The following is a 15,442-nucleotide window of genomic DNA, read 5'->3' on the forward strand; positions in this document are numbered from 1 at the left end:
AGGTGACCCATTTTCTGGCACTAGAGCCAACACTGGTGCTACCATAAGAAAATTATATTTCTCAATCTGATAGGCCAAAATTAGGTGCATAATTTCAATTTCCACTTCCCTGCAGATTGAATTACATATTGTCAGGGTATTATATTTCTATGCTTATTGACAATGTACATTTATTCTGCTGTAAAGAATGGCATCTTACTAACCCTGAGACACCACTGATTATAAAACATACCATTACTTTAGGGACCACCTGGAAAATTTTCAAATATACCCTCTGCTGCTAAACCACACTGCAAATATTTTTTGTTATTTAAAATAGCTCTTCTGATTTTAGAGGTGTTAAAACTATGGAAAATGTGCATCCTAGGAATAATGACATATGGTATGTATTTACATTCACATCTTTTTCTATTATATAGTCATCTTCTACTTATTGAATTTGATGGTGATTTATCATAAAATAGATATTTTTCCTGTTTATCATTCTAATTTTAATTATGGTATTTTAAAAAATATTTAAGCTACTATTATTATGAATAAAATCTATCAATCTGGGCCTGGCTCAGGTCTCGGGGAAGGGCCTGCAAGAGACATCATCTTTTTGGATCTACATTTTCTCATCCGTAAAGTGACGACTTTGAACCAAATCATTCTAAATTTGTTTACTGTGTCAACATTCTGGGGGACTACTGATGAATAAAAAAATTAACTGATAGAGTTTATCTCCTTTTTGGTCTTGCCTATCCTAAGTCTGTAGAAAGAAACATTAAAAGGCAGGGACCAAGAGAAAGAGTCAGAGAAACAAGTTTCCCATAGTCTTTAAACTCAGTATTTAATCCTTGAGGACATGAACATTGTGAAATACTGGATATAACAACAGAGGTAGCAACCGTTCTCAGGCAACACGAACAATCTAATTTAATGCCAGACTCTCATTAGCAGCTGTTTTTACCCCAGATAATGTTCTATTCAATTGGATCCTGACTAAGCACCTAAATCTATTATCTTGTAAGAAAAGAACCTGAAAGAAGAAACAGGGAACATCACAGCAACACAATAACTGCTGTTTATTCACCAAATGAATATTTATCAGTCACATATTTATTCAGCATGCAGCATTCCAGACACTGGATTGGACCTGTATATGATCTAGGCATAGTCTTGTCTCTCCAGGTGGGTAATCTAGAAGCAAAAACTCATGCAATGGATTATTTCGGTACTGTGATCGAAATCTTAATTAGCTATTGTGGGGATATGGGAGAACACATTTAATTTTGCAAGGATACCCAAGAGAGGCATAGAATCACTGAGCCTGGCTCCATATTGAAAAGCAGAAAATGGAAGAATATGCCCACAGAGGGAACAGCAAGAGCAGAGGTACAGGGGTTTAATGCAACCTGGAGGGGCTGCAGATCTAAAATGCTGGTGTGAAGGGGGCAAGATTTAGGTCACAGAGGTGGTAGGCACACGAAAAATATTAAAAGCACTTTAAACCATGTTAAAAAATAAATTGGAATTTACGCTGTTGTGAACGCTGTGGGAGGGTTTAAAGCAGTGGGAATGGTGTGGGCAGATTTACATTTTGGAGAGTTCATTCTATTATCTGTGTGAAACCTGGATGATTTGAGAGGCTTTGAGAGAGGAGGCAAGGAGACTAGTCAGGAGACAGTTGCAGTGGTCCAGGACAGAACTAAGTCAAAGCAACCACAGGAAGGTGGAGAAATTGGTGTATCTGTGAGATGGCAGATTTGTTTTCTATTGCTGTGGAACCAAATAGCATGCCCTTAGCTGGAAAAAAAAAAAAAAAAGAGCACCTTCTTTTTTTTAATTGAAGGATAACTGCTTTACAGAATTTTGTGGTTTTCTGTCAAACATCAGCATTAATCAGCCACAGGGACACCCATGTCCCCTCCCTCCTGAGCCTCCCTCCCATCTCCCTCCCCATCCCACCCTTCTAGATTGTCACAGAGCCCCTGTTTGAGTTCCCTGAGTCATACAGCAAATTCCCGTTGGCTATCTATTCTACATATGGTATTGTAAGTTTCCATGTTATTCTCTCCATGCATCTAACCCTCTCCCTCCTCCCCTTCCCCCATGTCCATAGGGTCTGATCTCTATGTCTGTTCCTCCATTGCTCTCCTGAAAATATATTCAGCAGTACCATCTTTCTAGATTCCATACATATGTTAGTATACAATATTTGTATTTCCTTTTCTGACTTACTTCACTCTGTATAATAGGCTCTAGGTTCATCCACCTCATTAGAACTGACTCAAATGTGTTCCTTTCTATGGCTGAGTAGTATTCCATTGTCAGAGAAGGCAATGGCACCCCACTCCAGTACTCTTGCCTGGAAAATCCATGGACAGAGGAGCCTGGTAAGCTGCAGTCCAAGGGGTAGCGAAGAGTCAGACACGACTGAGCGACTTCACTTTCACTTTTCACTTCCATGCATTGGAGAAGGAAATGGCAACTCACTCCAGTGTTCTTGCCTGGAGAATCCCAGGGATGGGGGAGCCTGGTGGGCTGCCGTCTATGGCGTCGCACAGAGTCAGACACGACTGAAGTGACTTAGCAGCAGCAGCAGCAGTATTCCATTGCATATATGTACCGTATTCCATTGTATATATGTACCACAACTTCTTTATCCATTCATCTGTCGATGGACATCTAGGTTGCTTTCATGTTGTAGCTATGGTAAACAGTGCTACAATGAACACTGGGGTACCTGTGTCATTTTCAATTTTGGTTTTCTCAGGGTATACGCCTAGGACTGGGATTGCTGGGTCAGAAGCAGAAGATATTAAGAAGAGATGGCAAGAATACACAGAAGAACTGTACAAAAAAGATCTTCATGACCCAGATAATCACAATGGTGTGATCACTGACCTAGAGCCAGACATCCTGGAATGTGAAGTCAAGTGGGCCTTAGAAAGCATCACTATGAACAAAGCTAGTGGAGGTGATGGAATTCCAGTTGAGCTATTCCAAATCCTGAAAGATGATGCTGTGAAAGTGCTGCACTCAATATGCCAGCAAATGTGGAAAACTCAGCAATGGCCACAGGACTGGAAAAGGTCAGTTTTCATTCCAATCCCAAAGAAAGGCAATGCCAAGGAATGCTCAAGCTACTGCACAATTGCACTCATCTCACACGCTAGTAAAGTAATGCTCAAAATTCTCTAAGCCAGGCTTCAGCAATACGTGAACCGTGAACTTCCTGATGTTCAAGCTGGTTTTAGAAAAGGCAGAGGAACCAGAGATCAAATTGCCAACATCCGCTGAATCATGGAAAAAGCAAGAGAGTTCCAGAAAAACATCTATTTCTGCTTTATTGACTATGCCAAAGCCTTTGTGTGGATCACAACAAACTGGAAAATTCGGGAATACCAGACCACCTGATCTGCCTCTTGAGAAATTTGTATGCAGGTCAGGAAGCAACAGTTAGAACTGGACATGGAACAACAGACTGGTTCCAAATAGGAAAAGGAGTTCGTCAAGGCTGTATATTGTCACCCTGTTTATTTAACTTCTATGCAGAGTACATCATGAGAAACGCTGGGCTGGAAGAAACACAAGCTGGAATCAAGATTGCCGGGAGAAATATCAATAACCTCAGATATGCAGATGACACCACCCTTATGGCAGAAAGTGAAGAGGAACTAAAAAGCCTCTTGATGAAAGTGCAAGTGGAGAGTGAAAAAGTTGGCTTAAAGCTCAACATTCAGAAAACGAAGATCATGGCATCCAGTCCCACCACTTCATAGGAAATAGATGGGGAAACAGTGGAAACAGTGTCAGACTTTATTTTTCTGGGCTCCAAAATCACTGCAGATGGTGACTGTAGCCATGAAATTAAAAGATGCTTACTCCTTGGAAGGAAAGTTATGACCAACCTAGATAGCATATTCAAAAGCAGAGACATTACTTTGCCAACAAAGGTTCGTCTAGTCAAGGCTATGGTTTTTCCTGTGGTCATGTATGGATGTGAGAGTTGGACTGTGAAGAAAGCTGAGCGCCGAAGAATTGATGCTTTTGAACTGTGGTGTTGGAGAAGACTCTTGAGAGTCCCTTGGACTGCAAGGAGATCCAACCAGTCCATTCTGAAGGAGATCAGCCCTGGGATTTCTTTGGAAGGAATGATGCTAAAGCTGAAACTCCAGTACTTTGGCCACCTCATGCGAAGTGTTGACTCATTGGAAAAGACCCTGATGCTGGGAGGAATTGAGGGCAGGAGGAGAAGGGGACGACAGAGGATGAGATGGCTGGATGGTATCACTGACTCGATGGATGTGAGTCTCAGTGAACTCCGGGAGTTGGTGTTGGACTGGGAGGCCTGGCGTGCTGCGATTCATGGGGTCGCAAAGAGTCGGACATGACTTAGCAACTGATCTGATGGTTGTATTACTCCTAGTTTTTTAAGGAATCTCCATACCATCTTCCATAGTGGCTGTATCAATTTACATTCTCACCAGCAATGCAAGAGGGTTCGGTTCTCTCCACACCCTCTCCAGAAATTATTGTTTGTAGATTTTTTGATGATGGTAGTTCTGATTGGTGTGAGATCATATCTCATTGTAGTTTGGATTTGCCTTTCTCTAGTAACGAGCGATGTTGAGCATCTTTTCATGCGTTTGTTAGCCATTTGTATGTCTTCTTTGGAGAAACGTCTGTTTAAGTCTTTTTCCTACTAAAAAGTACCTTATTAGCTCACAATTCTGCAGGTCAAAAGTCTGGGTCTGATGTGGGTGCATTCACTGGACATGGTCATATGGGGCTGAAATCAAGTGTCAGCCAGGGCCGCAGTTCTCGTCTGGGGCCCAAGGTCCTCCTTTGGGTTGTTGGCAGAATTTATTTCCTTACATTTATACAACTGAGGTTCTAGTTTTACTGTTTGCTGTGAGACAGTAGCTGCTGTTAGCTCCCCAAAGACATCATTCTCCAGATGCAGCTCACAACACAGATGTTTATTTTCTTCATGTCATCTGGATTGCATCTCTGACTTCCTGTTCTATAACCATCCTAGATAAATTCTGTTTTCAAAGGACTTATGTGTTTGGGTTGGGTCCACTCAGAAAACTTCATTTTCTTAGTCAACTGTGTCATATTACTAATCACTGCCATTCCTAATGGCAAGAGCAAAATTCATCATATTTTGCACAGAAATTATGCACAACGTGTGCATGGCAGGAAATCTTGGAGCCATCTTAAATTCTGCCTACCATATATCATATAAAACATGAAAAACTAGATACAAATTGGTTCCTAATTGTATGGGGGAACTTGGAAAAGGAAAAGAAAAGGTGGTTTGTGTGATTGGGTCGTGTAATTCACAAAGATGAGGGTACCAAAGGACAAAGAAGCCTAGGGTTCCACTTTGGACTTGTTGAGGTTGATATGACTATAGGCTATGTAGGTGGTAAGGGAGATTGTGCAATATAAGTTGAAGGAGAGTAGCTGGAAGGAAATACAAGATTTTTAGTAGAAGATGCCAAGAAAGACATGAGACTGGATGAACTTGGTTTTAATTTTAATCGTATCAGCTTCTATGCAATCCTAGATTGTAAGTCCCTTGAGGATCAAGTTCATGTCTTTTCATTTCTGTATATTGGGTACATTTCATATAGTGTGTACTCAGAAATGTGGTGGATGGATGGATAGAGACTATGAAGGAAAACATGCCAAGCACTACTGAGTTTATCACATCTTCAAAACAATCCCATAGCATAAGTACTTTTCCTACATAATATAGAAGAAGAAATTGGGGCCCAGAGAGATATCTTAAAATCCTAGATCACACAAATGGTCAACAAGAGAGATGCACTATAAATCTTGGACATCTGACCTCAGAGTCTAAGGTCTTAAACACTAAAGGATACAGCTTCCTCCCCAATACCTCAATCTTGTGAAGAGAAAGATCTCCTAGCCAAGAGAAATAGAAAACTCTGGGAAAAAATGTCATTTGATCCTTGACATGTGAGCTGAACTTTGGCAGCAAAAATGAGTGAGCCTGGGTAGAGGTGCCAGATTTATCAAATGAGTATACATTTTTTTAGTTTTCACTGTAGAGAATGTTATAATTAGGCCAGGATTTTCACTCTCCCATGTCACTTTTTACCTACATACTTCATAGCTCATCATGAAGCTATTCATACCTATGGGACACTTAATGGAAAAATCCACCCTTCAAGGTGTATCCATATTAACCACATGTAAAGCATTTTCACATCTACCAAAATGCATTTACATAGAGGACTTCATTTGACTTAAGAGTTTACCTTGCAAGTTACCAGGGTATGTATATTAACCCCTTTGTGCAGGTGAGAAAAGTGAGGCTTAGATCCAAGTTACATACATCAACTGAGACTTCAGGGTCTTATGACAGAGATTTTTATTCTTTTTTCACTAATGCCAACCAAGCCCAATCTCAGGCCTTCCATTTTGACTCTCCCTCTTCTTGGCCTCAATTTGGATCCTGACTTACTGTTTACTCTTATTGTTCAAAATGTATAAGCCTTATTTTCCTAACAACACTTAAATTCTCTTAAGACAGGAATCTGCTTTGTGTAAATTTTGCCCCTTCCCCTCTTCATACATTTCCCAGTCACACTGATGAACTTTCCATAAATCCCTTGGAATGGCCTTAAAAAGCCATTCAGGTCTGAGCAATCTGCAAACTTCTATGAATTCTTGGCAGGTGAGTTGCCAGTACTAGTGACTAAAATTGTTTGTTTTTCACACAGTGTCAGAAATTGCCTGCTTCCAAAATGTGGTCAAGTATTCTTTCTTGATATTCTCCAGTTTACTAGTTTCTTCCGGGTAGACATTCTCATTCACTAAAGTATGTCCAGAACAGATAGCCATAGGCTAGAATGATTTATCTAATAGTAATTCAGCCTTCTATCATTATTCTAAAACACGACACTTAATGACACCTGCAGCGCGCGAGGCATTGTGTTAGGCAGCAGGGATGAAAGATGAGAGGCATGTTCCTTCTGCTCAAGGAATTCAGTCTCTTAAAGGTGATTCAACTTCACACAAATACCAGAATACAAGGCATAACAGATACATGTTGTGGGAGTTCAGAGGTGGGAGATATTTACCTCCAGCTTGAAAGAAGAAGAAAGCATAACTTCAATTTTTACCCTTGATTCTGCTTTAAAATTCATACAGCCAGTCGTGATATATTAATTATGTGAATTGTAGCCTCAGAATAATTACTGTGATTATCTCAAGAATTTTAAAAAGGACTAAATGTTAATGTGAAAAAGTGACAAACTCAACAAGAGGCATTAGAGGAAGCTGTTAAGTACAATGGGAAAGGTTAAGAGCGCCCACTCCCTCCCATCTTTAGCTCCTTCTCTGCTCCTATGAGAAGCAGTATGACTCACCCACTCCCTTTTGTAATCATTGTTTCTTTTGCTCATGGCAATCTTGTGGAATTAATCTCTCTTCTTTTTCCTCTCCTCCCCCCTCCTCTCCTTCTAACCTTATAGGCATGTCTGTCTTCCGTGTCTTATTTATCCTATAGTATCCTTTAGCATCACCTTCCTATTTTCTAGAATTTCCTTTTTTGAATCATTCATTCACCATTCACACCAGCCAGGACAAACTAGTATTTATAGTTATAATTTGGTAATTGGTGTTCAATGAATGAATATTCAATTGAATAAGCAAGGTATACAATAATATGACTATTTTGCATTGGAATATCACTTTCTTTTTAAATGTTTTCTTGTGTCTTATTTTTTCTAGTTTTGAGATGTAATTGACATGCAGCAAGTACTATATAAGATTAAGGTGTGCAGCATAATAAATTTGACTTACATTTATTGTGAAATGATTAGCAGAGTAAGTTAATATCTATCATCTCATATAGATACAAAAAAGAAAGAGAAAAAAATTTTCCCTTATAATGAGAACTTTTAAGATTTACTCTTTTAACAACTTTCATATATACCATAAGAGTGTGTGAGTGTTAGTCGCTCAGTCGTGTCTGACTCTTTGCAATCCCATGGACTGTAGCCCACTAGGCTCCTCTGTCCATGGAATTCTCCAGGCAAGAATATTGGAGTGGGTTGCCATTCTCTTCCCCGGAGGATCATCGTGACCCAGGGAGTAAACACAGGTCTCCTACATTGTAGGCAGTTTCTTTACGATCTGAGCCATCATGATCTATCCATATACATCATACAGCAGTATTAACCATAGTCATCATGTTGTACATTACATTCTAATACTTATTTATCTTATAACTGGAGGCCTATTTATCTCTTTTTAATACAAATTTAGAATGCAGCCACCTTATAATTAGACAAAAATCCAGTGTTTCTCAAGATCCTTATGTTAAATCTATTGAGATCTCTGACTGAGCTCCTTAAGTAGCTAGCCCACACCTTCCCATGCCTGGCAGGAAGACATAACCCTGACCTCCTCCTTCCTCCAGTGGATATTGATGATCTGGAAAAGAACCCATCCACCTGCCACTGTTCTTAGTATACATATCCTCAATAATCAGGCTATTTCAGAAGAGAGGTGCCAATTATTTTGGAATAGAGACATTGTCCTATTTGGTCTCATTACAGATCTGTTATTATGCCAAATACCCTGAAGGAAGAGATGCTGTAACCATTCCTCAACAGGTTCTTTTATGTTTAGACATCCTCCAGCTGTTTTTATAAGGATCTTCTTGCATTCATTGTGCCTCATTATTGCATTAAATAGGCCAGGCCACCAGGCTCTAAACATATTGGAACTTTTTGTGTGTGTTTGTGTGTGTGTGTGTGTGTGCATGCACGCGTTCAGTCATGTCCAACTCTTTGTTACCCCACAGACTGTAGCGCTCCAGGCTCCTCTGTCCATGGGACTTTCCCAGCAAGAATACTGAAGTGAATTGCTATTTCCTACTCCAGGGGATCTTCCCAACCCAAAGATCCAATGTATGTCTCCTTCATCTCCTGCATTGGCAGACAGATTCTTTACCTCTGAGCCACCTGTGAATTAGAAATATAAACTGCACATAAATCTCTCCTGGATAACAGTGTACTCAACTCAAGGAAATAGTAGCCTTAAGATTTATAATTATTACAATGATAATAAAAATAAAATAGAAGTCTATCAAACAAGCCCCCATTAGGACCCTATTCCAAATATTTGGTACAGGAGACTCAGGGATTTAGCATTCTCTAATCATTTTGATTTTGGGAAAAGTCCACCTGTGGCAAGACTTACTCCAAATCATTAAATCATTATTTGTTCCTAATGCCATTTCCAATATTGCTACTGCTCTTCCAGCTACCATGCCAATCACAGCTTCACTCAAAGCATTCTCTCTCATCTTCAAGTGAACTCCATATCTATATCAAACCACTTTCCTGACCTCCATGAATGGAAGCCCTTTGCCCCATTAGGGACCTGACAGCCCATGGATACTATGATCATTCTCCGTGGACACAACCCATTTACTATATTGGCCTCCACATAATTTTCAATTTTTATAGCCCTCTTTGATCCTGAATCGCAGGTCATCTTAATTCTCAGTAATCCTTCAAATTTTAAAGAGAGAAATCTGTAAGTATCAGCAGGGCCATTGGACATTGAGTCCATGCAGCTCAAATATCTCTCACATTTACCACAGGCACCATTAAACTTGAAAACTCGGCAGAATGATGACACGAGTGAAATTACCCAATCCTACCATTGGTACAGATTCTCCAAATAAAAAAGATTCACATTGGTCTAGGCTTAAATCCATTGCCCTTACAATTGGCTATACTAAGTGGATCCCAACTGATCTACTATATACTATTAAAATTGTAAACACCTTACAATATTTACATTAAACAACATATTAAGGAATTAAGACCTATTGTTCATAATTTGGTTGCAGAAGGAGTCCTCACTCTTACCATTTCTTCCTTTACTAACTCTATTTGGTCTGTCTATAAACCAAATAAAAATGAATGGTTGGCATGATATATTCAAAGTTATGAAAGAAAAAAACTTACAACATAAGGTAATCTCCTAGATCATTTAGAATAGGAAAAATAAAGAATTTATAAGACAAGCAAAAACTAAAAGAATTCAGCAGCCAGCTCCTTGGTCCATGGGATTTTCCTGGCAAGAATACTGGAGTGGTTTGCCATGTCCTCCATTAGGCGATCTTCCTGACCCTAGGATTAAACCCATGTCTCCTGTATTATAAGCGGATTCTTTACCACTGAGCCACTGGGGAGACCCTATACTAAATCTACCCAAAAAAGAAATAAATGCAAAATCTTCTCTAAATAGATAAGCAAGAATTTATAGGAAAGGAAAAATCACAATAGGAAAAGCAAATATTTAAGAGGATTCAAGATCACTTAAATAAGCCAGTACATAAATTAAGAGAGAAAAACATTTTGCAAAAGCAATTATAACTATATTTAATAGCAAAATGATATGCATCAAGAAGTAAACAGAACTTGAAAAATCACAAAATGTAGAGGAGGGAAGTACAAATATGTAGATACTTTAGAATGTGTCTGAACTTGTATGACAGTTTAAAGCAAGTAAGTAGTTATGGGTCAATATACTTGAAATGAAGGGTAATCACAAAATGAAAAATTTTAAAAAAAAGAAGAAATTAACAAAGAGGAACTACAGAAACAACTGGAAAAAAGGCTTAAAATGGCAATAAATTACATCAGTTCATTTCAGTTGCTTAGTCATGTCTGACTCTTTGCGACCTCATGAATCACAGCACACCAGGCCTCCCTGTCCATCACCAACTCCTGAAGTTCATCCAAACCCATGAACATGGAGTCAGTGATGCCATCCAGCCCTCTCATCCTCTGTTGTCCCTTTCTCCTCCTGCCCCCAATCCCTCCCAGCATCAGGGTCTTTCCAGTGAGTCAACTCTTCGCATCAGGCGGCCAAAGTATTGGAGTTTCAGCTTCAGCATCAGTCCTTCCAAAGAACACCCAGCACTGATCTCCTTTAGAATGGACTAGTTGGATCTCCTTGCAGTCCAAGGGACTCTCAAGAGTCTTCTCCAACACCATAGTTCAAAAGCATCAATTCTTTGGCACTCAGCTTTCTTCACAGTCCAACTCTCACATCCATACATGACCACTGGAAAAACCATAGCCTTGACTAGATGGACTTTTGTTGGCAAAGTAATATCTCTGCTTTTCAATATGCTATCTAGGTTGGTCATAACTTTCCTTCCAAGGAGTAAGCATCTTAATTTCATGGCTGCAATCACCATCTGCAGTGATTTTGGAGCCAAAAAAAATAAAGTCTGACACTGTTTCCCCATCTATTTCCCATGAAGTGATGGGACCAGATGCCATGATCTTAGTAATAAATTACGTAACTATTAATAATTACTTTAAATGTCAATGGACAACACATTCCAATCAAAAGATACAGAGTGTTAGATAAGATTTAAAAAAAAAATCTATAATATGCTGCCCCAAGAGACTCACTTCAGAGCAAAAAACACAGACTAAAATTGAGGGAATGAAAAAAGATATTTCCTACAGATGGGACTGACAGGAAAATGACAGTAGCAATATTCATATCAGACAAAATAGACTTAAAGCTCCTAAAGACAAAGATGGATATTATATAATGATAAAGAGACCAGTACAAGAAAAGAATATCACACACTTGTTAACATATATGCATCCAATCAGGAACACCTAAATATATAAAACAAATACTAACAGATATAAAGGAAGAAATCGACAGGAACACAATAATAGCAGGAGATTTTAACACCCCCCTGAGATCACCCAGAAAAATCAATAGGGCAACAGAGGTCCTAAATTATACAATAAACCAGTCAAATTTAATTGATATCTATATCTACAGAACACTATATTAAATAAAAACAAACAAACATACATTCTTTCTGAGTGTGCAAGGAACGTTCTGTAGGATAGACCACATTTTGTTGTTGTTGTTGTTTAGTTGCTAAATCATGTCTGATTCTTGTGACTCCATGGCTCCAGAGAGCCTGCCAGATTCCTCTGTCCATAGGATTTCCCAGATAAGAATATTGAAGTGGGTTGCCATTTCCTTCTCCAGGGAATCTTCCCAACCCAGGGAAAGAACCCACATCTCCTGCACTGGCAGGTGGATTCTTTATTGCTGAGCCACCAGGGAAGCCCAGGAGAGACCACATACTAGGTCATGAAACAAGGCTCAACAAGTTTAGGAGGATAGAAATTATTTCCAGAGTATTTTATGACCACAGTGGTATGAAACTAGAAATTAACTGCAGAAAGAAAAATGGTAAAGAATGAATATGTGAAAATTCAGCAAAATGCAATTAAAAGAACAATGGGTCAACAACAAAATCAAAGAAGAAATCAGAAAATACTTTGAGACAAATGAATATATAAAACACAACTTTACAAAATCTATGCAACTCCCAAAGTAGTTCTAAGAGGGAAGTTCACAGTGATACAGGCCTTTCTCAAAAAACAAGAAAATTATCAAACAACCTAAATTACCACCTGAAAGAATTAGAAAAAGAACAAATGAAAGTCAAATTTAGCTGAAATAAGGAAATAATAAAGATTGAAAAGAAAATAAAGATGAAAAAAGACTAGAAAAGATCAATAAAGCCAAGAGCTATTTTCTGAAAAGGTAAACAGAATCAACAAACCTCTAACCAGGCTCACCAAGAGGAAAAGAGAGAGAACCCAAATTAACAAATTAAGAAATGAAAAGGAAAAACAACAACTGATACCACAAAAATAAACAAAAAATCATAATAGAATACCATGAATGGTAACATGCTAACAAATTGGACAACCTAGAAGAAATGGACAAGTTTCTAGAAACATATAGCCTGCCAAAACAGAGTCAAGAAAAAACAGATAATTTAAACAGACCCATTACTAGAAATGAAACAAAATCTTAAATTTTAAAAACTCCTAAAGTAAAACTTCTAATGTTTTCAAATGATGGAACTGACAAGGGATTAATTCCCAAAATATATAAACAGTTCATACAACTCAACAGAAAAATACAAGAACAAAACAATCCAATCAAAAAAATGGGCAGAAGATCTATAGACACACCCTTCTCAAAGAAGACACATAAATGGCCAATAGGCATATGAAAAGATTCTCAACATCACTAATTACGAGAGAAATACAAATCAAACCCACAATGACATATGGCCTTACATCAGTCAGAATGGCAATCATCAGAAAGCCTACAAATAATTAATGCTGGACACTGTGTGGAGAAAAGGGAATCCTCCTACACTGTTGGTGGAAATGTAAACTAGTGCAAGTGTTAGGGAGAATTGTATGGAGGACTTTAAAAAACTACAAATTAGGGCTACCATATGATCCAGCAATCCCACTCCTGGGCAGGTATTAGGATATGGAAAAGACAAAAATTGTAATTCAGAAAGATACACGCACCCCAGTGTTCACAGCAGCACTATTTATGAGTCAAGATGTGGAAGCAACCTAAATGTCCATGGACACATGACTGGCTTAGGAAGATGTGAGATATGTCTACATATCAAATGCAATATTCAGTTCAGTTCAGTCACTCAGTCGTGTCTGACTCTTTGCGACCCCATGAATCGCAGGACACTAGGCCTCTCTGTCCATCACCAATTCCTGGAGTTCACTCAAACTCATGAAATAATGCCATTTGGAGCAACATGAATGGACCTAGAGATTATCATACTAAATGAAATGAGTCAGAGAAAAATAATGTCATATGATATCACTTACATGTGGAATCTAAAAAGTGATACAAATTAATTTACAAATTAATAGACTCACAGATACAGAAAACAAACTAATGGTTGCCAAAGGGGAAGGGGCAGAGAGGGATAAATTAGAGGTTCAGGATTAACAGATACACACTACTATATATAAAATAAACAACAAGGACCTACTATAATGTATAGCACAGGGAACTATATTCAATATCTGGTAATAACCTATAATGAAAAAGAATCTGAAAAAAGTATACACACACACATATACATATAACTGACTCACTTTGTCATACACTTGAAACTAACACAACATTGTAAATCAACTATATAGTAATAAAAAATACTCTACTAAAAAAATTAAAAGTCAAAATTTTAAAGTCAAAATTTAAATAAAAAGTCAAAATTTTAAAGACATATACAATATATGACACTATAAATCTCTTAGAATAGAACATAGGCAAAACATTCTCTGACATAAATCACAATAATATTTTCTCAGGTCAGTTTCCCAAAGCAAAAAATAAACAAATGGATCCTAATCAAACTTAAAAGCTTTTACACAGCAAAGGAAACCATCAACAAAACAAAAAGACAATTTACAGAATGAGAGAAAATATTCGCAAATGATGCAACCAACAAGGGGTTAACATCCAAAATACCTTAAGAGCTCATACAACTCAATAGCAAACAAACAAACAAAACCAATCAAAAAATGGGCAGAAGACCATAATAAATACTTTCCAAAGAAAACATACATATGGTCAACAGATGCATGAAAAGATGCTCAACATGGCTAAACATTAGAGAGATGTGAATTGAAACCACAATGAGATATCATCTCACACCAGTCAGAAAAGCTATCATCAAAAAGTACACAAATAATAAATGGTAGACAGGATGTGGATGAGAAGGAACCTTCCTGCACACAGGTGGGAATGTAAATTGGTGCAGACACTATGGAAAATAGCATGGAAGTTCCTTAAAAAATTGAAAATGGAGCTACCATATGATCCAGCAATCCCCTCCTGGGTAAATGTGGAAAAGATGAAAACTCTAATCTGAAAAGATAACCCAATGTTAACGGCAGCACTATTTGTAGTAACCAAGACATAGAAACATACATATGTACACACACACACACACACACACACACACAGGAACATTCAGTTCAGTTCAGTCGCTCAGTCATGTCCACCTCTTTGCAACCCCATGAATCGCAGCACGCCAGGCCTCCCCGTCTATCACCAACTCCCGGAGTTTACCCAAACTCATGTCCATCGAGTCAGTGATGCCATCCAGCCATCTCATCCTCTGTCGTCCCCTTCTCCTCCTGCCCCCAATCCTTCCAGCCTCAGGGTCTTTTCCAATGAGTCAACTCTTCGCATGAGGAGGCCAAAGTATTGGAGTTTGAGCTTCAGCATCAGTCCTTCCAATGAACACCCAGGACCGATCTCCCTCAGCCATAAAAATAAAATACTGCCATTTGCAGCAGCATGGATGGACCTAGAGAGTATTATACTTACCAAAGTCAGTCAGACAGGAAGACAAATATTTTATGCTGTCACTAATATGTGGAATGTGAAAAATAATACAAATCAATATATATACAAAAAATTAAAAGACTCACAGACATAGAAAACAAGGTTATGGTTACAAAAGGGAAATGAGAAAGGGGGAGGATAAATTAGGAATATGAGACTAACAGGT

General features: G+C 38.3%; 1 long non-coding RNA gene across 3 annotated transcripts in view; it reads right to left on the minus strand.

The window, feature by feature from the left end:
- LOC147375573 (uncharacterized) overlaps positions 1–15,442 on the minus strand; it is a 224,562-nt gene that overhangs the window by 181,321 nt on the left and 27,799 nt on the right. Inside the window, exon 2 of one of the 3 annotated variants that reach the window (XR_015160222.1) lies at positions 8,827–8,993. The exons of the other annotated variants lie outside the window; for them this stretch is intronic. This is a non-coding gene — a long non-coding RNA (uncharacterized LOC147375573). The remainder of the gene's footprint in view (positions 1–8,826; positions 8,994–15,442) is intronic. 3 annotated transcript variants of the gene reach the window in all.

This window comes from Bos grunniens, chromosome 3 (assembly GCF_055505025.1).
Source record: "Bos grunniens cultivar Pamir isolate PY7600 chromosome 3, Bosgru_T2T1.0, whole genome shotgun sequence".
NCBI classification, from domain to species: Eukaryota; Metazoa; Chordata; class Mammalia; order Artiodactyla; family Bovidae; genus Bos; species Bos grunniens.